At 44.2% G+C, this 25,653-nt stretch overlaps 1 protein-coding gene and 1 non-coding gene across 8 annotated transcripts in view; both read left to right on the top strand.

Annotated features, from left to right (window-relative positions):
• dgkh (diacylglycerol kinase, eta) overlaps nucleotides 1-25,653 on the top strand; it is a 569,987-nt gene that overhangs the window by 275,325 nt on the left and 269,009 nt on the right. The gene's annotated exons all lie outside the window — the stretch shown is intronic.
• LOC140486557 (U2 spliceosomal RNA) lies at nucleotides 21,792-21,976 on the top strand. Its single transcript, XR_011962631.1, has one exon. It is a non-coding gene; the product is annotated as a U2 spliceosomal RNA (small nuclear RNA).

The following is a 25,653-nucleotide window of genomic DNA, read 5'->3' as shown; positions in this document are numbered from 1 at the left end:
TGTCCTTTTGACATACCAGGGCCAGGTAAAACTTCACCATGTAGAATAATACTTTGTATTCATACATCAAAAGTTGAAACACTTCTTAATGAAATTGTGCAGAAAGTTGACCATCAGGATGAGGCCATTGTACAGTACACTTTTCATCCTTTTATGTGGATTTTGTACATGCTGTAACTGTGGTTCATTTTTGAATTCTAGATAAAGTAGAAGATGGCACAGGTCATTGCCGTGCCACAGAAGTACGTATGGATCAGACCAATGTCAAATAGACTAAACATCAGAACAACTTGTATCTATTGATCAGTTTCTTACCAGAGGAATGCAATTGCCTAGTTTATGTTTCATCATAGGTGCATGCATCTTCCAGTTTTGTTTTAGTATTTGTCCAGAATCTCTGAACCATATCTCCAGCACCTTCAGGGTATCCTGACTGAAGGATTCCAAAACTAGAGGGCATAGATGCGAGGTGAGAGGGGAAAGATTTAAAAACGACCTCTGGGGTAACTTTTTCATGCAGAGAGTGGTGCTTGAATGGAACGAGCTGCCAGAAAAAGTGGTGGACGATGGTACAATTACAACATCTAAAAAGCATCTAGATGGGTACATGGATAGGAGGGGTTTAGAGAGATATGGGCAATTGCTGGCAAACGGCATTAGGTCAGATTGGGATGTCTGGTTGGCATGGTTGATTGGCCCAAAGTGTCTGTTTCCATGTCGTATGACTATGATTCTGTCTGACCAGAGGTGGCAACCCTCCTGTAGCCTTGAAATGTTAAGTAAGGAATATTCTTTATGCTTCTTTAATCTGGAGGAATTGCTTTATTTATATTTGCATCGTCAGTACAAAGAGCCTCGCAAATGAGGAGTTTTAGCTATTGTCTATTCACAAAGAATATTAGAAAAATAAACAAGAAACCAAACTTCAAGAGTACTGTCTCCACTCATGCCATTTGGATCTCTGCTTTTTGTGTATCCAGTTAAATCCACTGAGTGTTGACACAAGAATTAGCTTTGAGTTGCTGTGGTATGTTGAACATGCTGAATTGCTCCAGTATTATAATTCTCTCCCACTAATTGCCATTTTTAGCTTCTCTCCATCAGCCTTCTCTTAAATGCTTCGTTCTGACATTGGCCAGTCGCATGTTCTTCAGGGCCTCCTTTGTGCGTTCCAACACATTCTCAATCCAACATATTAACCTGTCATTCCCCTGCTTCAGTGCAATCTGGGTGTGATATTATAATGTTCCTGGACTAGTTTTTTTTTATATTCATTTGTGGGGTATGGGCGTTACTCATCATTCATATCTCAAGGGTAACTAGGGGCAGGCAATAAATACTGGCCAGCCAGCAACACACATGTCCCATAAATGAATTTTTAAAAAATTCATAGCTTCATAAACCAGAACTGAGTTTAAATCCCACGCCAGCTGGGGAACTTAAATGCAATCAACAAGCTAAGTCAGTAACTAAAAGTCAGCACTAGAAGAATTATGGTAGCCATTAAAATGTCAGATTGTTGTAAAAGTCCATCTGGTTCACAGACGTCATTTTGTCAAGGCAATGTTTGCACCATCTGATCGACATTCAACTGTTATCTTGGGTAATGTTATCTTCCTCTTGAATGCTCTCTAAGGTTGTCAAACAAGCTACTCTGTCCAAAGACCGTTTGGGTTAGACATTGCCAGAAATGTCCACGTCTCATCAAAGAATAAAAAGTGCCAGAGACCTGGGTTTGATTCCGTGTGGAGTTTGCACATTCTCCCCATGTCTGCATGGGTTTCTTCCGGGTGCTCTGGTTTCCTCCCACCGTGCGAAGATGTGCAGATTAGGTGAATTGGCCATGCTAAATTGCCCCTAGTATTCAGGGATGTGTAGGTTAGGTGCATTAGGCAGGGTAAATCTCGAGTAATAGGTTCGGGGAATGGGTCTGGGTGGATTACTCTTTGGAGGGTCGATGTGGATTTGTTGGCCCGAAGGGGCATTTTCCACACTGTCGGGATTCTATGAAAAGTGACATCTCAGTTAACATTGCAGAGTCCTCCTCAGTAATATTTGTGGATTGTGTCAAAATTGTGAGAACATTTCGACATACTAATCAAGCTGCAGCCTAACATTGTCTGAAACATGATTTTGTGGTTATGACTAATCCCTAAATTCTCCATCCCATTTATTGGTTGGGCGGTTGTGGTCAAGAGGCAATGTTCCTGGAAGTCTTCAGCTTCACTCTGGACTGAAACAAGTTAGGTATAGCTCTTACTGTTTACCATTTCTGCTATCTCCAATTCATTAATTCTTAGTACTCCCTGTTAAATGTAGATCATAGACTGGAAGTATTAGGAACAGAAGGAGGCTGTTTGGCCCCTTGAGCCTACTCTATTTAATTGGCTCATGGCTGATCGGACACTCATCACATCCACTTTGCTGCCACTTCCCAGTAACCTTTGATTCTCCTACCTTTGAGAGAAGAAATTCCTCCTCCTCTCGATATTGAATTGGCAGCCCTTTATTCTGAGACTATGCCCTCTGGTCTGAGATCTCCCATGAGGGGACACATTATGTCAGTATCTACTCTGTCAAGCCCTTGAAAACATGTTCCAATGACCTTATCTCTTAATCTTGTAAATTCTTATGAGTGGAGCCCCAACCTGTTTTATCTTTGCTTGTAAAACAATCCCTCCAAGGACCATCCTAGTAAAACTTCTCTGAACTTCAATGAAATAATAGCTTTTCTTAAATAAGGGAACTGCAACTGCACACAGTACTCCAGATGTGGTTGAACCAGCATCTTATACAGTTGCAGTAAGACTTTCTAACTCTTTTATACTCTAAACTCCTTGAAATAAAGGCCAACATTCCATTAGCTTTCCGGATTACCTGCTATACCTATCTGCCAGTTTAGTGTTTTCTACACATGTACCCTCCAGTCCCTTTGTGCTGCAGCTTTCTGTAGTTTTTCTCCCTTCAGACAACCCTGCAGTCCTTTCATCCATAACAAGATTTCCTACTGCAGTTGACAAGGGAATCCATGTGAACTCCAAAACTCTGCTGACTAGAGAATAGGGTGACAGGCACAATGGAACAGCACCAGTGATAAGGTGCCCTCAACATGTGTTGTTACTGGCTAGAATCGTGAATGAAATATGTAACAACATAACTTTCATGACACTGACTATAGCAGTTCAAGAAGGCAGTTCATCGTCACCGCATAAAGATCAGATAATAAATGCCGATCATCTCCTTGATTCCATCAATTGTATGAATAGAGCATGCTGATAGTTCACAGGGTGGTTAAGAGAGACATTGCCATGGAGAATGCACCATGGATGATGACTGACTGTTCACCGCCAAGTTGTGTTTAAATTTAACCAGGCAGGTTAGTTTAGGTCAAGCTATTGCGTTGAGGAACGGGATGGAGAATAGTTGTCATCGACTTTGTTCAGTTGAAACAGGGCAATGTATAAGTTCTTTCTGTCTGCAAAGATCAGTGCTCTATGTGTTAATATATGTAGCTTCTAATATGCACAAGTGGCTTCATACTGAGTCTGACTTAGAATCTAAAATTGGTTGTCAGTGTAATTCTTAATACATTTCCAATTATTTAGCAAATCTTGTCCAGTTGTGGAATCATAACTATTATTGGGGATATGTTCACAGTTTTGTGCATACAGGCTGGTTGGACATGTTCCATTTCTTGCCTGCAATGAACAAGGAAGGGACATGCTGTTTGATATGACTGCAATCTTCAGACCACTCAAGGGAGCTGGTGAAATCGGTATGCAATTTGGTGACAATTGATACAATTTGTGATATTTCAATAAGATTTATTAGCAAATTTTGTGAAGACTTGTAGCTCAGGTTGAAGTTCTGGATGTAGGTTTGCTCGCTGAGTTGGAAGGTTCCTTCTCAGACGTTTCATCACCCTACCAGGTAGCATCATCAGTGAGTCTCCAGATGAAGCACTGTGGCATGGCCCGCTTTCTATTTATGTGTTTAGGTTTCCTTGGGTTGGTAATGTCAATTCCTGTGGTTACTTCATTTCTGGTGGTGACATCATTTCCTGTTCTTTTTCTCAGGGGTGGTGAATGGGATCCAAGTCATGCTTTTGTTGATAGAGTTCCGCTTGGAATGCTATACCTCTAGGAATTCTCGTGTATGTCTCTGTTTGGCTTGTCCAAGGATGGATGTGTTGTCCTGGTCGAAGTGGTGCCCTTCTTCATTCGTATATGAGGATACTAGTGAGAGTAAGTCATGTCTTTTTTGTGGCCAGTTGATGTTCATGTATCCTGGTGGCTAGTTTTCTGCATGTTTGTCCAATGTCGTATTTGTTACAGTTCTTGCACGGTATTTTGTAAATGATATTAGTTTTGCTTGTTGTCTGTTTAGGATCTTTCAAGTTCATTAGCTGCTGTTTTAGTGTGTTGGTGGGTTTGTGGGCTACCATGATGCCAAGAGGTCTGAATAGTGTGGCAGTCATTTCCCAGAGGCCTTTGATGTAGGGGAGAGTGCTCGGGTTTCTGGCCGTGTTTTGACTGCTTGTTTGGGTTTGTTGCTGAGAAATCGGCAGGCTGTGTTCATTGGGTACATTATGAATACACTGTGCAGGTGTTTTTCCTCTGCTCTGTGTAGTTCCTCTGTGCTGCAGTGTGTGGTGGCTCATTGGAATAATGTTCTAATGCATCTTCATTCGTGGGTGTTGGGATGATTGCTTCTGTAGTTCAGTATTTGGTCTGTATGTGTTGTTTTCCTAGTTTGAAGCATTTGAACTCAAACTTTGGGTCCACCACGTGGATATGACACATTTGTCATCACTAAACGAAACAAATTAGAGGAAGCCTCAATAATACCCTCACTGGCATAAAATTCAGTAAAGAGGAGGAAAACAATAACAAACTGCCATTCCTGGATGTTGCAGTAGACCAAACAGCCAATGGGGAACTTCAAATCAACAACTACAGGAAAACAACACATACAGACCAAATACTGAACTACAGAAGCAATCATCCCAACACCCACAAACGAAGCTGCATCAGAACATTATTCCAACGAGCCACCACACACTGCAGCACAGAGGAAATATGCAGAGCAGAGAACGATCACCTGTACAGTGTATTAAAAAAGAATGGGTACAAATGAACACAGCCCGCCGATTTCTCAGCAACAAACCCAAACAAGCAGATAAAACATGTCCGGAAACCCTAGCCACTATCAGAGACATCTCAGAAATGACTGCCAGACTCCTCAGACCCCTTGGCTCCTCATGTAGCCCACAAACCCATCAACACACTAAAACAGCAGCTAATGAACTTGAAAGACCCTATACAGACAACAAGCAAACCTAATGTCATGTACAAAATATCTTGCAAGAACTGTAACAAGCACTACATTAGACAAACAGGCAGAAAACCAGCCATCAGGATACATGAACATCAACTAGCCACAAAAAGACATGACCATCTCTCACTAGTATCTTTACATACAGATGAGGAAGGACACCACTTCGACTGGCACAACACATCCATCCTAGGACAAGCCAAACAGAGACGCACACGAGAATTCCTATAGGCATAGCATTCCAAGCGGAACTCTATCAACCAATACATTGACGGGATCCCATTTATCACCCCCTGAGAGCGAAAACAGGAAATGTCACCACAGGACATCACCAACCCAAGGAAACCTAAACACATAAATAGAAAGCGGGCCATGCCGCCAGTGCTTCACCCGGAGGCACACTGATAATGTTACCTAGTATGGTGATGAAACATCTGAAAACGAACCTTCTAGCTCAGCAGGCAAACCTGCATCCATAACATTTATTTTCAAGTATCTAAACTGTTCAGTATTAATGAATAAGAGCAACATCTTTAGTGGCGAAAACATCTCAAGGAGAGTGACTAATGTTGTTCGTTTGTTTAAGAAAGGATGTAAGGAGAACCTGGTAAGTATGGACCTGTGAGTCTGACTTTATTGGTGGGTAAGTCGTTGGAAGTGATTCTGAAAGACAGGATTTACATGCATTTGGAGAGACAAGGAATGATTAGGGATAATCAGCATGGTTTTGTGTGAAGGAAATTCTGTCTCTCAGACTTGTTGAGTTTTTTGGGAAGTAACCAAGAAGATTGTTGAAGGTAGAGCAGTCGACATTGTTTACTTGGACTTCAGTAAAGCCTTTGACAAGATTCCCCTGGTAGACTAATTAGTAAAGTTAGATCATATGGGATTCAGGGTGAACTTGACAACTGGGTGCAAAATTGGCTTAATGGCACGAGACAGAGTGTGCTGGTGGATGGGGGTTGTTTTTTGGACTGGAGGCCTATGACCAGAGGTGTTACACTGGGACTGGCGTTGAGACCACTTTTGTTTGTCACTTATAAAAATGATTTAGATGAGAATACAGAGAGCATGCTGAGTAAGTTGAAGTCTAATACCATGATTGGTGGAAAAGTGGTTAGTGAAGAAGGTTATCAAATATTACAAAGAGATCTTGATCAATTGGGTCAATGGGCTGAGCAGTGGCAAATGGCGTTTAAGAACATGGAAGATCCAATTCAAGAGTGAACTATACGGGTAAATGGAAAAGCCCTGGGGAAGTGGTTAGCACTGCTGCCTCACAGCGCCAGAGACCCGGGTTCAATTCCCGCCTCAGGCGACTGACTGTGTGGAGTTTGCACGTTCTCCCCGTGTCTGTGTGGGTTTCCTCCGGGTGCTCCGGTTTCCTCCCACAGTCCAAAGATGTGCAGGTCAGGTGAATTGGCCATGCTAAATTGCCCGTAGTGTTAGGTAAGGGGTAGGTGTAGATGTAGATGTAGGGGTATGGGTGGGTTACGCTTCGGCAGGGCGGTGTGGACTTGTTGGGCCGAAGGGCCTGTTTCCACACTGTAGATAATCTAATCTAAAAAAATTCCTGTACAGAGAGATCTGGGTGTTCAGGTCCATTGTACCCTGAAGGTGGCAATGCAGGTCAGTAGAGTGGTCAAGAAGGCATACGGCATGCTTTCCTTCATTTGACGGGGTATTGAGTACAAAGGTTAGCAGGTCATGTTACAGTCGTATCGGACTATAGTTTGGCCACACTTGGTATACTGCGTATGGTTCTGGCCGCCACATTACCAAAAGGATGTGGATGCTTTGAAGAGGGTGCAGAGGACGTTCACCAGGATGTTGCCTGGTATGGAGGGTGCTAGCTATGATGAGAGTTTGAGTAGATTAGGATTATTTTCATTAGAAAGACGAAGGTTGGGGGGGGGGACCTGCTTGAGGTCTACAAAATCATGAGAGGTATAGACAGGGGGGATAGCAAGAAGCTTTGTCCCAGAGTGGGAGACTCAAGTACTAGGGGTCATGACTTCAAGATGAGAGAGGAAATGTTTTGAGACAGATATATGTGGAATGTTCTATACGCAGAAGGTGGTAGGTGCTTGGAACGCATTGCCAGCGGAAGTGGTAGAGGTGAGCACGATTGTGTCATTTAAGCTGTATCCAGACAGATACATAAATGGGCAGGGAGCAGATTGACACAGACCCTTGGAAAATAGGCGACAGGTTTAGATAGAGGATCTGGATTGGTGCAGGCTTTTCCTATAGGCCTGTTTCTGTGCTGTAATTGTTCTTCGTTGTTCTAGAACATAGAATAGTACAGCTCAATACAGGGACTTTGGCTCTCTATTTTTGTAAGGATCTTTTATCCTACTCTAAGATCAAACTAACCTATATATCCTACATTTTACTATCATCCATGTACCTGTCCAAGAGTCATTTAAATGTCCTTAATGTGTCTGACTCTGTAGCCATTGTTGGCAGTGCAGTCTGTGCACCCATCACTCTCTGTAAAGAACCTACCTCTGACATCTCCCCTAAACCTTCCTCCAATCACCTTTTCCACCTTAGGAAAAAAGTCTATGGCTATCTATGCCTCTCATCTCTATCAAGTCACCTCTCATTCCTTCTTTGCTCCAGTGAGAAAAGCCCGAGCTCCCACAACCTTTCTTCATAAGACATGCCCTCCAATTCTGGCAGCAGTCTGGTAAATCTCCTCTGTACCCTCTCTAAAGTATCTACATCGTTCCTATAATGAGGCGACCAGGACTGAACACAATATTCCAAGTGTGGTCTAATTAGGGCTTTATTGAGCTGCAGCTTAACCTCATGGCTCTTAAATTCGATCCCCCTGCTAATGAAAGCCAACACACAGTGCACCTTTGTAACAACCCTATCAACTTGGGTGACAACTTTAAGGGATCTATGACCTGGACCTCAAGAACCCCCCTGTTCCTCCACACTGCCAAGAATCCTGTCTTTAACCCTGTATTCAGCATTCAAATTCGACCTTTCAAAATCAATCACTTCACATTTATCCAGGTTGAACTCGATCTGCCACTTCTCAGCCCAGCTCTACATCCTGTCAATGTCTTGTTGTAGTCTGCAACAGCTCTTGACACTATCTACAACACCACCAACCTTTGTGTCATTGGTACAACCCACCCTTCCACTTCTTCATCCAAGTTATTTATAAAAACTACAAAGACTTTAACCCATCCCTTTGTCCTATCAACTGTGTGTCCTTAATGACAGACTCTCTGCATTCTATTTCTGCTGGTTCAACAACTACCACTCCTCTGATCTGTTGCTCTGGTTCCCATCCCCCTGCAAAAGTCCCGAAGTGCTCTAGCAAATGAGGACATTGGTGCCCCTCCAGTTTAAGTGTAACCCATCCTTCATGTACAGGTTGCACTTTCCCCAGAAGGTACCCCAATGATTTGTGTATCTGAAACCTTCCCTCCTGCACCAGCCCATTAGCCACGTGATTAGCTGCACTTGCTCCCTGTTCCTTGCCTCACTAGCACATGGGGCCAGTAGTAATCCTGAGATTGCTGCTCTGTTCATCTTGCTTTCTAGCTTCAAATCTAACACCCTGAAAATACTGGTTAGATCCTTATCTCTTTCCTGGCTGTTCCATCAGTGTCAATGTGCACCATGATTTCTGACTGCTCACCCTCCCCCTTCAGAATGTTGTAGACTCGATCAAAAACATCCCAGGCATCTGGGAGGCATTATACCTTCAGGGAGTCCTGTTTGCGATCACAGAATCTCCTGTCCGTTCCTCTATTTAGTCACCTACCACTAGTACTTTTATATTGTCCCACTTCCCTTCTGAGCCACAGAGCCAGGCTCCGTGCCAGAGACCTGGTCACTATGGCTTTCCCTGAGTAGGTCCCACCCCACCCCACCCCAACAGTATTGAAAACGATATACTTATTATTGAGGGGAACGGCCACAAGGGATCCCTGCACTGTTTGTCTGTTCTCTTTCTGACCCCTGACTCTAACCCATTTACCTTTTTTCCTGTTCGTAAGGTGTGGCGACCTCCCTGTAATACCTTTTAATTAACCCCTCAGCCTCCCGAATGATTCAAAGTACATTCAGCTCCAACTCAAGTTCTGTAATACTGTTTACAAGGAGCTGGAGTTGAGCGCACTTCCCGCACTTGAAATCGGTGGGGGCACTCGTGGTGACCCTTACCTCCCACATCCGACAAGAGGAGCATTCAACTGCCCTAACATCCATTCTTCTGAATTCCCAAAGAGACTGTTGAAAAAAACTAGTAACCGGACCAAATCGGCACAGAACATTTTTTGGTTGGAGGAGGAGGATGTGTGGGAGACGCTGCCTAAAGTGCTTTATTGGGTAAAGCAACCACCCAAATATCTTGCCTCACTTACTCAGTAGTCCCGTGTCTGCTCCTGCTCAGCGTTCACTCCACCTAATCACGAGGTCAGTTATTAAAAGATTAATTTACCTTCCCGTAGCCCTGTGCTCCCTGTTCTCACCACTCCCGCTAGTGCAGCAAAAATGGAGGCTGCTGATCCCACAAGGTAAGTTTTTAAAGGAGGAATTTCCCTTCCCAGCAACCCCCTGGTCCTCCCTGTCACTGATCATGCTGCTGCTCAACAACCTCCCTTTATGCAGCTGTGATATCCCACTCCCCCACGTCTTTTACCTCCCTCCCTATTCCTTTCGAAACATCTAAACCCAGAACATCCAACAGCCATTCCTGTCCCTGTGACATCCAAGTCTCCATAAAGTGCACAGCGTTATAACTCTGTGTACTGATCCATGCTCTAAGTTCATCACCCTTATTCCTGACACTTCTTGCATTAAAATAGACACACTTCATCCCATCACACCGACTGCAACTTTGCCATGTAAACTGTCTATCCTTCATCTCAGATTCTCTGCACACTGTATCTGTCCATTCACCAGCTAACCCATCCTCTGATCCATAGCTCTGGTTCCCATCCCCTGGCCAAAAGAGCTGTAGCACACCTCCCGCCCAGGATATTGGTACCCCTCCAGTTCAGGTGCAATCCGTCCTCCATGTTTATGTCCCACCTTCCCCAGAAGGTATCCCAATGATCCACATATCTGAAACCCTCCCTCCTACATCAGCCCTGCAGCCACGTGATCAGCTGCGGTTGCTCTCTATTCCCAGCCTCACTAGCCTACAGCAACGGTAGCAAACTCTGCTCATCCTGTCTTTTAGCTTCTCACCTAACTCCCTATATTCACTCTTCTGGTCCTCATCCCTTCTCCTGGCTATGTCATTGGTACTGATGTGTACCACGACTTCTGGCTGCTCACCTTCTCCCTTAAGAATCCAATCGACTCGATCTGAGACATCCCTGACCCTGGCACCTGAGAGGCAACATACCATCTGCGGGCCTTGCTTGCGACCACTCAATCTCCTGTTTGTGCTTCTAACCATTGAATTTCCTATCATTATTGCCCTCCTATTCTCCCCCCTTCCCTTCTGAGCCACAGAGCCAGGCTCGATGCCAGAGACCTGGCTGCTGTGGCTTTCTCCTGGTATGTCATTCCCCTCCCCAACATCCCCCCACAACAGTTTAATTTGTATAAGTGCAAGGAACTGTATTTTGGTAAAACAACCAAAGGCTAGTCTTCATGCATTTAAAAATAGGGCCTTGGACAGTGTTGCAGAACAGAGAGAGAACTGGTTCTGGTACGTAATTCTTTGATGTTTTCATCACATATAGGTAGTTAAGGCATTTGGCATGCTTGCTTTCAATGCTCAGACCTTTGAGTATCGGAGTTGAGATATTATGTTGGGTGAGGTATCTTCTGGAGTACTGTGTTGAGTTCTGGCCTCCCTGTTATAGGAAGGATATTATTATGTTGGAGAGGGTTCAGAAGAGATTTACCGGAATGTTGCTGGGAATGGAAGGTTTGAATTAGAAGGAAAGGCTAGATAGGCTGGGACTTTTTTCACTTGAGCTTAGGAGAAGTGACCTTATAAAAGTTTATAAAGTAATGAGGGGTATAGATAAGGTGCATGGCAGGTATCTTTTCAGTAGGGTGGGTTTTTCAAGACTAGGGGGCATATTTTTAAGATGAGAGGAGAAAGATTTAAAAAAGACATGAGGGGCTATTTTCTTTTACACACAGTGGTTGATGTGTCGAATGAACTTCCAAAGGTGTGGCGGATGCAGGTCCAGTTACAGTGTTTAAGAGACATTTGGGTAAGTACATGAATAAGAACTGTTTGGAGGGATTCTGGCCAAGCACAGGCAGGTGGGATTAGTTTAATTTGGTATTATGGTCAGCATGGACTGGTTGGACTGTATGACTCTGACTCTTATTGATTTTTATTATAACCCAATATCTTTTATGCCTGGGGAAAACTTCCTTCTGCTTTATTTAACCTTTTGTTTGTCAACAAACTTAACCCAGTTAAAAATCACAAAACATCAGCTTGTGTGATTTTTAACTTTTTCCACCCCAGTCCAGTCCAACACCGGCTCCTCCAAATCAAAGCCCAATGCAGTCATTGCTGTTAGATGTGATTAGTAAATAAGATGAACAATTACTTGGTAAAAGTTGGTTGTCATGTCAGATGTTAGGGAAGATGGGCTAATCCATTGGAACCAGACATGAACTCTGCTGATGGGCTAAAAGAATTGCAATTTTGGGGATCATTTTTAGTCAAGCTATCCCTATTTTGATCCACGTTATGAAAATTATCATAACTTTTTTTAAACTAACAATTGGACATTTACTACTTTTAAATACATTTGTGAGATTGTACTGTTGGCTAGGCCACCATTTATTGCCCATTCCAAACTTCTCTGGAGAATGTGGAGGATTGCAGTCTTCTTGAACCATCGCAGTCTTTGGGGTGCAGGGACATTAACTGTCAGGGTGGAAGTTGTAGGATTTTTTCCCAGGAGCAGTGAATGAAGAGTGATTTGGTTCTAAGCCAGGGTGGTATGTGGCTTGAAGGAAAGTTGGAATGGACTGATGTTCCCATATATCTGCTGCCCATGTCTTTGTAAATGTTCATAGTCGTGGGTTTAGAAGATGTTATAGAGCAATCCTTGGTAATTTGCTCAGTGCATCTTGTGAATGTATTGCAGTGAGTAAATGTTCAAAGTGATGGATGTGGTGCTATTCAAGTGGTTTTATCATGAATCGTACTGCAATTCTTGAGTGTTGTTGGAGTTGCATTCCAATTGCATTTCAGAGAATTCTTTTACAGACTCGATTTGTGCCTTATAGATGGTGGACAAGCTTTTGGGAAGTTTGGACATGAGTTACTTGCTGTGGAATTCCCAACCCCTTACCTGCCTTTGTTGCTGTAGTATTTATATGGATAGTAGAAAGCGAAGACTGCAGATACTGGAGGTCAGAGTCGAGAGTGTGGTCCATGGATGTCCATGGTGAAGATGAGGCATTGGGGGCCAGGGAAACCCACACTGTCCGATTCTACATCTACCAAAACTGACTTGCCCTGTTGACCCATTGTCTCAGCCTACTCCTGTCCTACTGAACTTATCTCGCTGAGCCTTGACACCATCCTGTCCCCCTTAGTACTCTCCACCTATGTTCGGACACCGCCCAAGCCCTTCACCTCCTTCAATATTTTCATTTCCCCAGCCCCCAACACCTGATCTTCACCGTGGACATCCAGTCCCTGTGCACATCGATCCGCCACAAAGTAGGCCTCCAAGCCCTCCATTCCTTCCTCTCACGCCATCCCAACCATTACCCTTCCACTGACACCCTTAACCACCTAGCTGAACTGGTCCTCACCCTCAACAACTTCTCCTTCCAGTCCTCCCACTTCCTCCAAACCATTAGCACACGCATGGGACCCAGCTGTGCCTACCTCTTCGTCGGGTACATGGAACAGTCCATCGGCACTGGCACCAACCCCCCCAACCTCCCCACTCCCCCCCCCCCCCCCCCCCCCCCCCCCCCCCACCTGTTCCTCCGTTACATTGATAACTGTATCGGCGTTACCTTGTGCTCCCATGAGGAGGTTCATCAACTTCACCAACACCTTTCACCCAGACCTCAAATTCACCTGGACCGTCTTGGGCTCCTCCCTCCCCTTCCTGGACCTCTCCATCTCTATCTCTGGCGATTGACTAACCACAGACATCTACTACAAGCCCACCGACTCTGCAAAACCTGCACCCTCACTACTGCCCTTCCCTCCATCCAATCCCCAAAGGATCCTTATACATCAGACAGAAATTTACCTGTACCTCCACCAATGTCGGCTGCTGTATCCTTTGTACCCGGTGTTGTCTCCTCTACATCGGGGAGACAGGACGCCTACTTGCAGATTGTTCCAGAGAATATCTCTGGGACACCCACACCAATCAACCCCAAAAACACTTGGCTGAACACTTCAACTCCCCCTCCCACTCTTTCAAGGGCATGCAGGTCCTCAGCCCCCATCGCCCAAACTCTAACCACTCGACGCCTGGAGGAAGAACACCTCATTTTCCGCCTTTGGGATCCTACAACCACACGGGATTAATGTGAATTTCACCAGTTTCCTCATTTCCCTTGCCCCCACACTATCCCAGCCCCAAGCCTCCAACTCTGCACCGCCCTTCTGACCTGCCCATCACCTTTCCCATCTACCCACTCCACCCTCCTCTCCAACCTATGACCTTCTCCCTCACCTTCATCTACCTATTGCATTCTCAGCTACCTTCCCCCCCCCCCCCCCCCCCTCCCCCACCTCCCCAACCCCACCCTCCTCCCATTGATCTGATATTACTGATGGTGGGATTATGCCCGAAATGTTGATGCTGCCCCACCTGCTGTGCTTTTTAAGCACCACAGTCTCGACTATTTAGATGGCTAGTCCACTTCGGTTTCTGATCAATGGTAACCTCCAGGGAGATGATAGTGGGCTATTCAGTAATGATAATGCCATTGTATGTCAAGAGGCAATGGTTAGATTCTCTCTTGTTGGAGATGAATATTGTCAGGCGTTTGTGTAGTGTGACTGTTACTTGTCAATTGTCAGCCCAAGTCTGAAAGTTGTCTGTGTCTTGCTGCACATTCATGTGAACTACTTCAGTATCTGAAGAGTTACTAATGGTGCTGAACATCAGTGAACATCCCCCACTTCTGATCTAATGATGGGAGGAAGGCTATTGACAAAACAGCTAGAGATGGTTGGACATAGGACAGTACTGTAAGGATTTCCTGTGGTAAAGTCTTAGTGTTGAGATGATTGACCTACAACAATGACAATCCTCCTTTGTGTTAGATTTTCCACTAATTCCCATTAACCCTAATTTTGTTAGAACTCCCTGATGCCATACTCTATCAAATATGGCTTTCCTGTCCAGAGTAGTCACTCTCAAGTCCCATCTAGAGTTCAGCTCTATTTTACATGCTTGAAACAAGGAGTGATGAGTTCAGGAGCTGAGTCGCTCTGATGGAATCCAAACTGGGTGTTAGTGAGCAGATTATTGTTAAACACCTTCCCTCGCTTTACTGATGATCAGTTGGAGACTGATGGGGTGGTAATTGGCCGGGTTGGATTTGTTCCCATTTTTTGAGCAAAGGACATGACTGGACAATGGTAGTCACCAGTGTTGTAACTGTACTAGCTTGGTTGTTGGCACAGCTAGTTCTGCAGATGAAGTCTTCAGTACTAATGCTGGAATTATGTCGGAGGGCATACCCTTTGAAGTTTTCAGTACGTTCAATCATTTCTTGATTCCATATAGAATAACTCAAACTGATTGAAGACTGACACTTGTAATGCTGGGGACCTCAGAAGGAGACTGAGATAGATTGTCTATTCAACACTTCTGGCTGACGAAAGTTAGAAATATTTTGATTTCCATTTCACATACTGATGTGCTGACCTCCCCTATTATTGAGGATGGGGTATTCGTTGAATTATTGCCTCCTGTGTGTTTAATTGTCCACCACCGTTCATGATTGGATGCAGCAGAACTGAGAGCTTAGATCTGATCAGTTGATTGTGTAGTCGCTTAGCTCCATCCAACATTTCTATTTATATTGTTTGTATGCAAGTAGTCCTACTTGTTAGAATGATGCTGCATGATTAGTTATTTCTGGTGCTATTCCTGACACATGCTCCTGCACTCTTTATTGAACTAGGTTTGGTTCCTAGCTTGATGGTAATTTTAGAGTGGGGCATATACTGAGCCATGAGGTTACAGATTGTGCTTGAATACTAATGGCCGTACTGTAAAGTTATTGATTTGGTCAAACTCTATTCATTTAGCACAATTGCATTGACATGCAACATGATGTAAGGTATTTTGAATGTGAGGTGTGACATTATCTCCACGAGAACTGTGCAGTGGTGACTCCTAACAATGCTTCAATAGACAAATGCTTTATGACCAATAAATTAGTGAGGATAAGGTCAAATTTAAAATCACACAACACCAGCTTATAGTCCAACAGGTTTATTTGGAAGTAATAGGTTTCAGAATGCTGCTCCTTCATCAAGTAGCTGTGGAGCAGGATGACAAGACATAGAATTTCTGTATCTTATCATACTGCTCTACAGCTACCTGATGAAGGAGAAGCGTTCTGAAAGCTAGTAGTTTCAAATAAATCTGTTGGATGATAACCTGGTGTTGTGTCATTTTTAACTTTGTCCAGCCCAGTCCAACACCAGTGCCTCCACATTAAGGTCAAGTTTGTTATTTCTCCTGGTTGTCTCTTCACTACCTACTGCAGACCCAATGTTTTAGGACTTGGCTAGCTTGATGAGTAACAGAAAGAAATTACTATGTTTAGAAGTCATTCTTATTTCCCCAGTTCAAAATATACAGAGATGAGGTAGCTTTGGTCAGTATTTTGTTTGCAAATTATTGAAAGTTATAGCCAGAACAAGGAAGCAAACAGCTGTCCATACATTTGCTATTCACATAATCAGCATTCTAAAGAAGCAGTTAAAGGAAGTTAGGCAAACATAATGGGGGGGAAGAAAGGAAACAGAAGAATTTTTTGCTTGCATTAACTTACCTGGGAGGTGCTAGATGGAATGGTGGGGTCTTATTGTGGAATAACAACAGGCACAAGCTTCGGTTGAATTGCCTGTTTTTGTGGTATCAGTTCGACATAATTCACAGTAAAATCCACAATCAGAAGACCCTGTAATTTTGGTTAAAGATTCTTCAGTCATTTTATGGCAAGACATCATTAAGCTGTTCTGCTGAACCTGACTAAAAAAACCACTTATTGAAGTGAATAGCATATCAAATCCTCAAAAGCAAGCAAATTGTATACTGACAATGTCTGGTGATCCGTGGACTGCACTTTGCAAACTGCTTTTTATTTCCTTCATGAAGCTTTAGGCTTTCCAGATAAATGTGTGTTATGTTGAAAGCATTTTCTGTCTGTCAAGAATAACTGGTGGCAAAGGGCAAATGCCTGTGTAATACAATGCTCCAACATTCAGTGTTTTTTAAAAATAGTTTTCCATTATCTCTTTGCATTTGATCATTTAGGTTATGTTCTGCTACTATATTTGATGTTGACTTGAAATGGACTGAATCATCCCTAAAACTGTCAATGGGAGATGCATTTCTTGAAGCAGAATGGATTAAAAGATTTGGTGCGAAGATGAGTAGGTGAAATTGACAAATACAAGAACTGACAGAGGTGTAAAGCTGCCTCTGTGAGGAGTCGAGATGGTCTTCATTGCTCAGACCTTTGAGAATAGGAGTTGGGATTTTATGTTGAGGTTTTACAGGACGTTAGTGAGGCCTCTTCTGGAGTACCATATCCAGTTCTGTATAGGAAGGATTTTGTCAAATTGGAGGGGATTCGGAAAAGATTTACCAGGATGTTGCCAGAAATGGAAGGTTTGAGTTATAAAATAGGCTGGGACTTTTTTCACTGGAGTGTAGGAGGTGGAGAGGTAAACATACAGAGGTTTATCAAATCATGGAGGGTGGGTGTAGGTAAGCTGAATAGCAAAGATCTCCCTCAGGAGGGGGAGTTCAAAGCTAGAGGGCATATTTTTAAGGCGAGAGAAGAAAGATTTAAAAGGAAATGAGGGGCAACTTTTTTTTTTACACAGAGTGGTTCGTGTGTGGAATGAACTGCCAGAAGAAGTGGTGGATACAGGTACAGTTACACTATTAAAAGACATTTGGATAAGTACATGAATAGGAAAGATAAAGAGGGATATGGGCCAAGCACAGACAGCTGGGACTAGTTTAGTTTGGGAACATGGTCGGCGTAGACTAGTTGGACTGAAGAGTCTCTTTGTATGCTGATAAAAAAGAAAAGGTCACATTGCAAGTGACAGTATATTCCTAGTTCTTAGCTTTGCCTGAATGGCAGTTTGAAAATTTGCTTAGCTTTAGGAAGGGTGGCAACAGGTAGAATGCAGAGAAGGCTTTCAGTGTTATTGCCAGGACTGAAATATTTTGAGAGTATAATACTGGAAGTGGTCACGGAAATAAGACAGAACAAAATCAGTGAGATTTGAAGTTGGCAATGTATGCATTTTGAGATGCTCAGTGATGCATTGCTTAGTAATTTTTCCAGGCTAGTTCCCTTACAGATGCACTCTTTAACACCAGTTTGAGTGTGAGACAAATGTTGAGAAGAAAGTGTCATACATTTATGCAGTGGCTTTCACATCCTCTGAAATAAAGCTTTTTGCAGCTAGTGAGGCATTACTGAAAGGTAGCCACTGTTGCAACTTTTACCTCTGCATCTACGACAAAGGTGACATGATTGCATTTGCGTTAAATGGTAACACAATGAAACAATGTCCAGAGTGTAAGTAAAGTGTTTTAAGAAATGATGAAAGCAGTTTCTTTTCAGAGACATGATTTTGATATAGTCTGCTTGGAAGTAAGGCTTTTGATATAGTCCCATGTAGGAGACTGATAACAAAGAGCCCATAGGATCCAAGGAATCCACAAGTGGCTGAGTGGCAAGAAGCAGGGGTGATGGTTGAGGAGTCTTTTTGTGACTGGAAATCTGTGCCCAACAGGGGTCAGTGTTGGGACTCTTGCTGGTTGTGATTTATATAAATGATTTAGACTTGAATGTAGGAGGGTTGATCAATAAGTACCCAGGTTGTATACAAATTGGTGTGATGGTAAATAGTCAGGAAGATAACCTTAGGCTGCAGAAAGATAAGACAGGCTGATCAGATGGGCTGATCAGCGGCAAATGGAATTCAGTCCAGATAAATGAGATATGATCTACTTGGATAGGACAAACCAGGCAAGGAAATGCATGATGAATGGGAGGACCCTGGGAAGCACCAAGGGGGACCTTGGTCTGCATCTAAACCGGTCCCTTAGGTATCAGGGCATAGTGGATAAAGTGGTTAAATGAGATACTTGCCTTTGCTACCTGAAGCATAGAGTTTAAGAGTCGGGAGGTTATGCTGGAACTGTGTAAAACATTGGTTAGGCCACAGTTAGAATATTGTACACAGTTCTGGAATCTACATTATAGGAGTGATGTGATAACACTAGAGAGGGTGCAGAGGAGATTTATCAGGATGTTGCCTGAACTGGTGAGTTTTAGCTATGAAAAAAGTTTGGACAGGTTGGGGTTGTTTTCCTCAGAGCAGAAGAGATTGAGAGAGTAATGATTGAAATGTATAAAATTATGAAGGGCATAGTTAGAGTAGACTAGAAGAAACCTTTCCTGTTGGTGGAGGTTAAAGTAAGGGGCAGAAGGTTTAGAGGAGATGTGAAGGACAGTTTTTTTTCCGCAGCAGGTGGTGGGAATCTGGAATCATTGCCTGTAAGGGTGGAAGAGGCGGAAACCTCATAATATTTAAGAAATATATTGATATGCACTTGAGATACCAAGGCATAGACGACTGTAGGCCAAGTGCAGGAAAATAGGATTAGAACAGTGAAGTGTTTGTTTTTGACCGATGGGGAAATAATGTGCCACAGGGTTTTTTTCTATTCTGTGGAACTCTGCCTCAAGGAACCCTTTTGCCAGTTCTTGTTCTGGAATCTCAATCAATGATTGTGTCTGTCAATTGGGAGGGTGAAAACATTTGTGGAGTCAGTCTCTAAGAACTGGAGTTTCCTCCCTCTCATCACTGCAACACTGATGATAAAAAGCCTCCTGAGTGGATGCTAATACTCTCACGTGAGCCTATATGCATAGACATGGCTGCGTGTTTGTTGGATTTAGCTCTGGGGTATCTGATGTGGGATGCTGTAACCAGTAGGTTTGGTTGTAATGCATTCTCTTTCTTGGCTGAAACAGTATGCTCCTGAATGAACTGAACACCATCAGCTGTTCAGACTGCTATTCTAGCTCTCCGTCAGAAAATCTGACACATGAGACCTCTCTGTTTATGTAATCTATTTAGTCTTACAACCTTCTGAGCTTTCCATGCTCTTTCAACTCTACAATGTTCCAAGTCTCTGCACTCCACCAATTTTGTCCTCTTGTGTTCCTACTTTTAATTGTTCATAGAATATGGAATGTACTACAGTGCAGGCCCGTTGACCCATGATGTTCAGCCGAGCATTTTCCTTGATCTAAGATCAACCTAACCTGCACACTCCTCAGTTGTGCTCTCAGCTGTCTTGACCTGGACCTCAGGATATCCTTTCTAACCCTTTCCCCATGCTCTCCCTTGAACTTTGATATTGAACTACTCAAAGAAATAAATGTTGTTTGTGCTACTGTGAAGCACTTTGAATGCTTGACCAGTCACAGTGTCATACAGCAAACAAGCATGGTGGCACAGTGGTTAGCACTGCTGCCTCACAGCGCCAGAGACCCAGGTTCAATTCCCGCCTCAGGCAACTCTCTGTGTGGAGTTTGCACATTCTCCCCGTGTCTGCGTGGGTTTCCTCCGGGTGCTCCGGTTTCCTCCCACAGTCCATAAATGTGCAGGTCAGGTGAATTGGCCATGCTAAATTGTCCGTAGTGTTGGGTGAAGAGGTAAATATAGGAGTATGGGTTTGGGTGGTATACGCTTCGGCGGGTCAGTGTGGACTTGTTGGGCCGAAGGGCCTGTTTCCACACTGTAAGTAATCTAATCAAACAGACCTCTCGGTCCAACCGTTCCATGCTGACCATAATTTTAAACTCAACTAGTCCCACTTGTCTGCGCGTGGCCCATATCCCTCCCAATATTTATTATTCATGTACTTATCCTTTGCTTATGTCTTACAATGTCTTTTAAACATTGTATCTGTACCTGCATCCACTATCTCCCCAGGAAGTTCACATGAACCACTGTCGATGTAAAAATGTTGCCTTCATGTCTTTTTTTTTCAAATCTTTCTCCTTAAAAATATGCCCCCTATTCTTGAAATGCCCCACCCTAAGGAAGAGACACCTGCCATTCACCTTTTCAGGAGACCCCCACCCCCTACAACCCAATGGTTTTACAAACTTCTATATGGTCACCTCTCCACCTCCTATGGCTCCAGTGAAAATGTCCCAACCTATCCAGCCAAGTTTTATAAGTCAAAACCCTCCATTCCCAGCAACATCCTGGTAAATCTTTTCTGATCCCTATAATTCATCTGACCTTATGCCTTCAGCTGTCCCACCCAGTCCCATAGAGTCACTTAAATTATTCACAATATTTTAATAACTCTTTAAAAGAAATTGCAGCAATATTCATTGCCTCATTTTTCTGTCCAGGATTGTATCCGAGACCAGGCGATTTTTTAAAAAAAATTTTAAAAGACAAGGATAATCTTGAGGTTTGGAGAGTTTTCTTGCTATGGTTGGTTGTTTTTGGTTGGAGCACTTGGAGTGCTCAGATTTCAGACTGCCTCTCCAGGAAGGCTCATTTGCTCAGTGTGGGTTTCAGTTCATTGCTCACTCCAGTTGTGCAACTGTAGTTGATGACATTTTGGAAAGTACTTTGAGGAATAATTATTTTGGGCACCTTGTTTTCATTTTCAGTTACGAGATTTTGAAAAGGACTTGCTCGCTGTCATTGTATAATCTGAGGATTTTAGAAGGATTGATGTTCTTGTACATGCACTACTGCTTTTATACTGAGCATCTTTGTTTACACTCAAATCATAGTATGATTGTTTGCTGAGGAGAGATTTTCCAGGTTTTTTTTTGGATTACACAACTTCAGCAACTTCAGCCTATCCAAAAGTCCTTCACCTTCCCTCGTACTAAGTCCTGTCCACCCATCACCCCATGTTCACCATATTGAGTCCAAGTCTAGCCAGGTTCTGATTTTTCAAATTTTCGTCATGTTTGAAGCCATCCAACTCTTTTTAACTTCTTTCACCCTGCATACTTCCATTTCTTGTCTCTCATATGTCCTCGCTTTCATCACCCACCATTCAATCGCACATAATTGCTCTATACCAATTGTCCCTGAATCACTTCAGTGTCTTATCTCTGCTGTACATTTTGATTTCAACATTTAGTTACCTGTCTAAGCATCTCACAATGTGACTGGGTGTTTGGATTATTTACATGTGAAGTGTCTTTGGGCACAAGACACTGCTTCCTGGCCTTTTGACTTCAAACGTCTGTAGTTTCTGTTCTTGTCAGTTTAATATCTGATATTGTCCCTTACCTTAATTATATTAAATACGTTTATAAATGAGAGTTGTTGTAGTACCTTTGGATCCAATATATCCAGTCTCTGTGGAGATGTATGTTGGGAAAGTAGGAGCTACCGGCTCAGTTCAGCTCCAGAGCAAAATCCGTTTGTGTGTGTGTGTGTGTTAAATTGTCAATCATTCTCAATTTTCACATATTTAATTTCCCATTGTGTTAGATTAATTAGTCAGGGATAAATATATTGCCCATTTCCAGTACAAACCATATTGGTCTGATTTGGGGTTGAGTCCGAATAAACAACAACATGAAGAGCAGTCCATTTCAAACCGGCTGCAGGGTAACGTTTTACTAGCACCGAGTGCTGGACTAGGAGAAGGGGATGCTGGGAACTCATGGTGAATCCATCAGGCCATTTGAACATCAGCAGGAAGGAAGCCTTGTAGGAACCTGCTGACTGAGTATCAGCAGCCTACTTAAATAATTAAACCAAAGTAATTTGCCATTTTATTAGGCTGTTGAAATTTTGAGAGTGAAAAACCTACATGCTGCATCTCAGGTGGGTGCAATGCCTTGTATAATGAAAGCACCGTGGGCAGCACAGTGGTTCAGTGGTTAGCACTGCTACCTCACAGTGCCATGAACCAGGGTTCGATTGCCATCCTGGAGTGATTTTGTGTGGAGTTCGCACATTCTCCCCGCGTCTGCGTGGATTTCCTCCGGGTGCTGTAGTTTCCTCCCACAGTCCAAAGATGTGCAGATCAGGTGAATTGGCCATGCTAAATTGCCCATCGTATTAGGTGCATGAGTCAGGGATAAATATAGGGTCGGGGGAATGGGTCGGGGTGGGTTACTCTTCAGAGGGTCAGTGTGGACTTGTTGGGCCAAAGGGCTTGTTTCCACACTGTAGGGAATCTAATCTAATCTAATCAAATGTCACTGGAGTTTAGAAGAGTGAAGGACGATCTTATCGAAACTTAGAAAATTTGAACAGGACTTAAACGGGGAGACAGAGGAAAGATGTTCCCAAGACTGGGGAATCTAGAACTAAGAGTCACAATTTAAGGCTACAGGGTAGGACATTTAGGTCTGAGTTGAAGACAAGTTTCTTCGACCCAGACAGTAGTGAGCCTGTAGAATTCCCTCCCGCAGAAAGCAGTTGAGGCCAAAACATTGAATGTTTCTAAGAAGGAGTTAGGTATAATTCTGAGGGCCAAAAGGATCAAAGGGTATGTGGAGAAAGTGGGAGTATGGTGCTGAGTTGAATGGTAGTTATTTTGCATGGTGAGGCAGGCACAAAGGGCCAAATGGCCGACTGTTGCTCCTATTTTCTATGTTTCTAAGGAAGAATGGCCTATCTCCTTGCCTGGAGAGGCCATCAAATGGCCTCTGTACAATTTCTTGAGGCATACTCTCGTGAGACCAATATCATCACTGGAGGAATCTCCGCTACAAGTTGTTTGGGACCTCTTGTTCCTCAAAATAAAGGTGACGTGTTCTCCTGCTTACAGCCTCAGCTGTCGTGACATATGGATGATGCTTGCCTATGGCAAGGTCTTGCCCTTGGAGTCTTTTAACTCATGCATGCTGTCCTACAACTAGCACATGGGTCTGGCTGATGAGAATTGCCTGCTCTGACTCCTGCTATAGCCATATCAAAAAGGTTTAGAGATTATTAATCAACCTGCTTGGCTATGCTATGACATATCTTTCATTACCATCAAAGTCCTGACATGGGAGTTGAATCCAGAGGTAGGAATTCTACCAAATGTACCACTTCCGCCTCTCTGATTGAGCTGGCATTGTGCAGAATTACTGGATTAGTGGTGCTGGAAGAGCACAGCAGTTCAGGCAGCATCCAACGAGCAGCGAAATCGACGTTTCGGGCAAAAGCCCTTCATCAGGAATAAAGGCAGTGAGCCTGAAGCATGGAGAGATAAGCTAGAGGAGGGTGGGGGTGGGGAGAGAGTAGCATAGAGTACAATGGGTGAGTGGGGGAGGAGATGAAGGTGATAGGTCAAGGAGGAGAGGGTGGAGTGGATAGGTGGAAAAGAAGATAGGCAGGTCGGACAAGTCAAGGAGACAGTAACTGAGCTGGAAGTTTGAAACTAGGTTGAGGTGGGGGAAGGGGAAATGAGGAAGCTGTTGAAGTCCACATTGATGCCCTGGGGTTGAAGTGTTCCGAGGCGGAAGATGAGGCGTTCTTCCTCCAGGCGTCTGGTGGTGAGGGAGCGGCGGTGAAGGAGGCCCAGGACCTCCATGTCCTCGGCAGAGTGGGAGGGGGAGTTGAAATGTTGGGCCACGGGGCGGTTTGGTTGATTGGTGCGGGTGTCTCGGAGATGTTCCCTAAAGTGCTCTGCTAGGAGGCGCCCAGTCTCCCCAATGTAGAGGAGACCACATCGGGAGCAACGGATACAATAAATGATATTAGTGGATGTGCAGGTGAAACTTTGATGGATGTGGAAGGCTCCTTTAGGGCCTTGGATAGAGGTGAGGGAGGAGGTGTGGGCACAGGTTTTACAGTTCCTGCGGTGGCAGGGGAAAGTGCCAGAATGGGAGGGTGGGTCGTAGGGGGGTGTGGACCTGACCAGGTAGTCACGGAGGGAACGGTCTTTGCGGAAGGCGGAAAGGGGTGGGTGCCCGGTTCTACCTCCTTCCCAAGATCCACAAGCCTGACCACCCTGACCGACCCATTGTCTCAGCATGCTCCTGCCCCACTGAACTCATCTCTACCTACCTTGACACTGTCCTATCCCCCCTAGTCCAGGAACTCCCCACATACGTTCGAGACACCACCCATGCCCTCCACCTCCTCCAAGACTTCCGTTTCCCCGGCCCCCAATGCCTTATCTTCACCATGGATATCCAATCCCTCTACACCTCCATTCGCCATGACCAGGGCCTCCAAGCCCTCAGTTTTTTCCTCTCCAGACGTCCCCAACAGTACCCTTCCACTGACACTCTCATTCGTTTGCCCAAACTGGTCCTCACCCTTAACAATTTCTCCTTTGAATCCTCCCACTTCCTCCAGACCAAAGGCGTAGCCATGGGCACACGTATGGGCCCCAGCTATGCCTGTCTCTTTGTTGGCTATGTCGAACAGTTGATCTTCCTTAATTACACTGGCACCACTCCCCACCTCTTCCTCCGCTACATTGATGACTGCATTGGCGCCACCTCGTGCTCCCGCGAGGAGGTTGAGCAATTCATCAACTTCACCAACACATTCCACCCTGACCTTAAATTTACCTGGACTATCTCTGACACCTCGCTCCCCTTCCTGGACCTCTCCATCTCCATTAGTGACGACCGACTTGACACTGACATTTTTTACAAACCCATTGACTCCCATAGCTACCTGGATTACACCTCTTCCCACCTATCTCTTGCAAAAATGCCATCCCGTATTCCCAATTTCTCCGCCTCCGCCGTATCTGCTCCCAGGAGGACCAGTTCCACCATAGGACACACCAGATGGCCTCCTTCTTTAGAGACCGCAATTTCCTTCCCATGTGGTTAAAGATGCCCTCCAACGCATCTCATCCACATCCCGCACCTCCGCCCTCAGACCCCACCCCTCCAACCGTAACAAGGACAGAACGCCCCTGGTGCTCACCTTCCACCCTACAAACCTTCGTATCAACCAAATCATGCACCGACATTTCCGCCACCTCCAAAAAGACCCCACCACCAGGGATATATTTCTCTCCCCACCCCTTTCCGCCTTCCGCAAAGACCGTTCCCTCCGTGACTACCTGGTCAGGTCCACACCCCCCTACGACCCACCCTCCCATTCTGGCA

The sequence above is a fragment of the Chiloscyllium punctatum genome, chromosome 15, assembly GCF_047496795.1.
Source record: "Chiloscyllium punctatum isolate Juve2018m chromosome 15, sChiPun1.3, whole genome shotgun sequence".
In the NCBI taxonomy this organism is placed as follows: Eukaryota; Metazoa; Chordata; class Chondrichthyes; order Orectolobiformes; family Hemiscylliidae; genus Chiloscyllium; species Chiloscyllium punctatum.
Note: the sequence above shows the minus strand (reverse complement) of the source record. Positions and strands in the feature narration are given on the sequence as shown.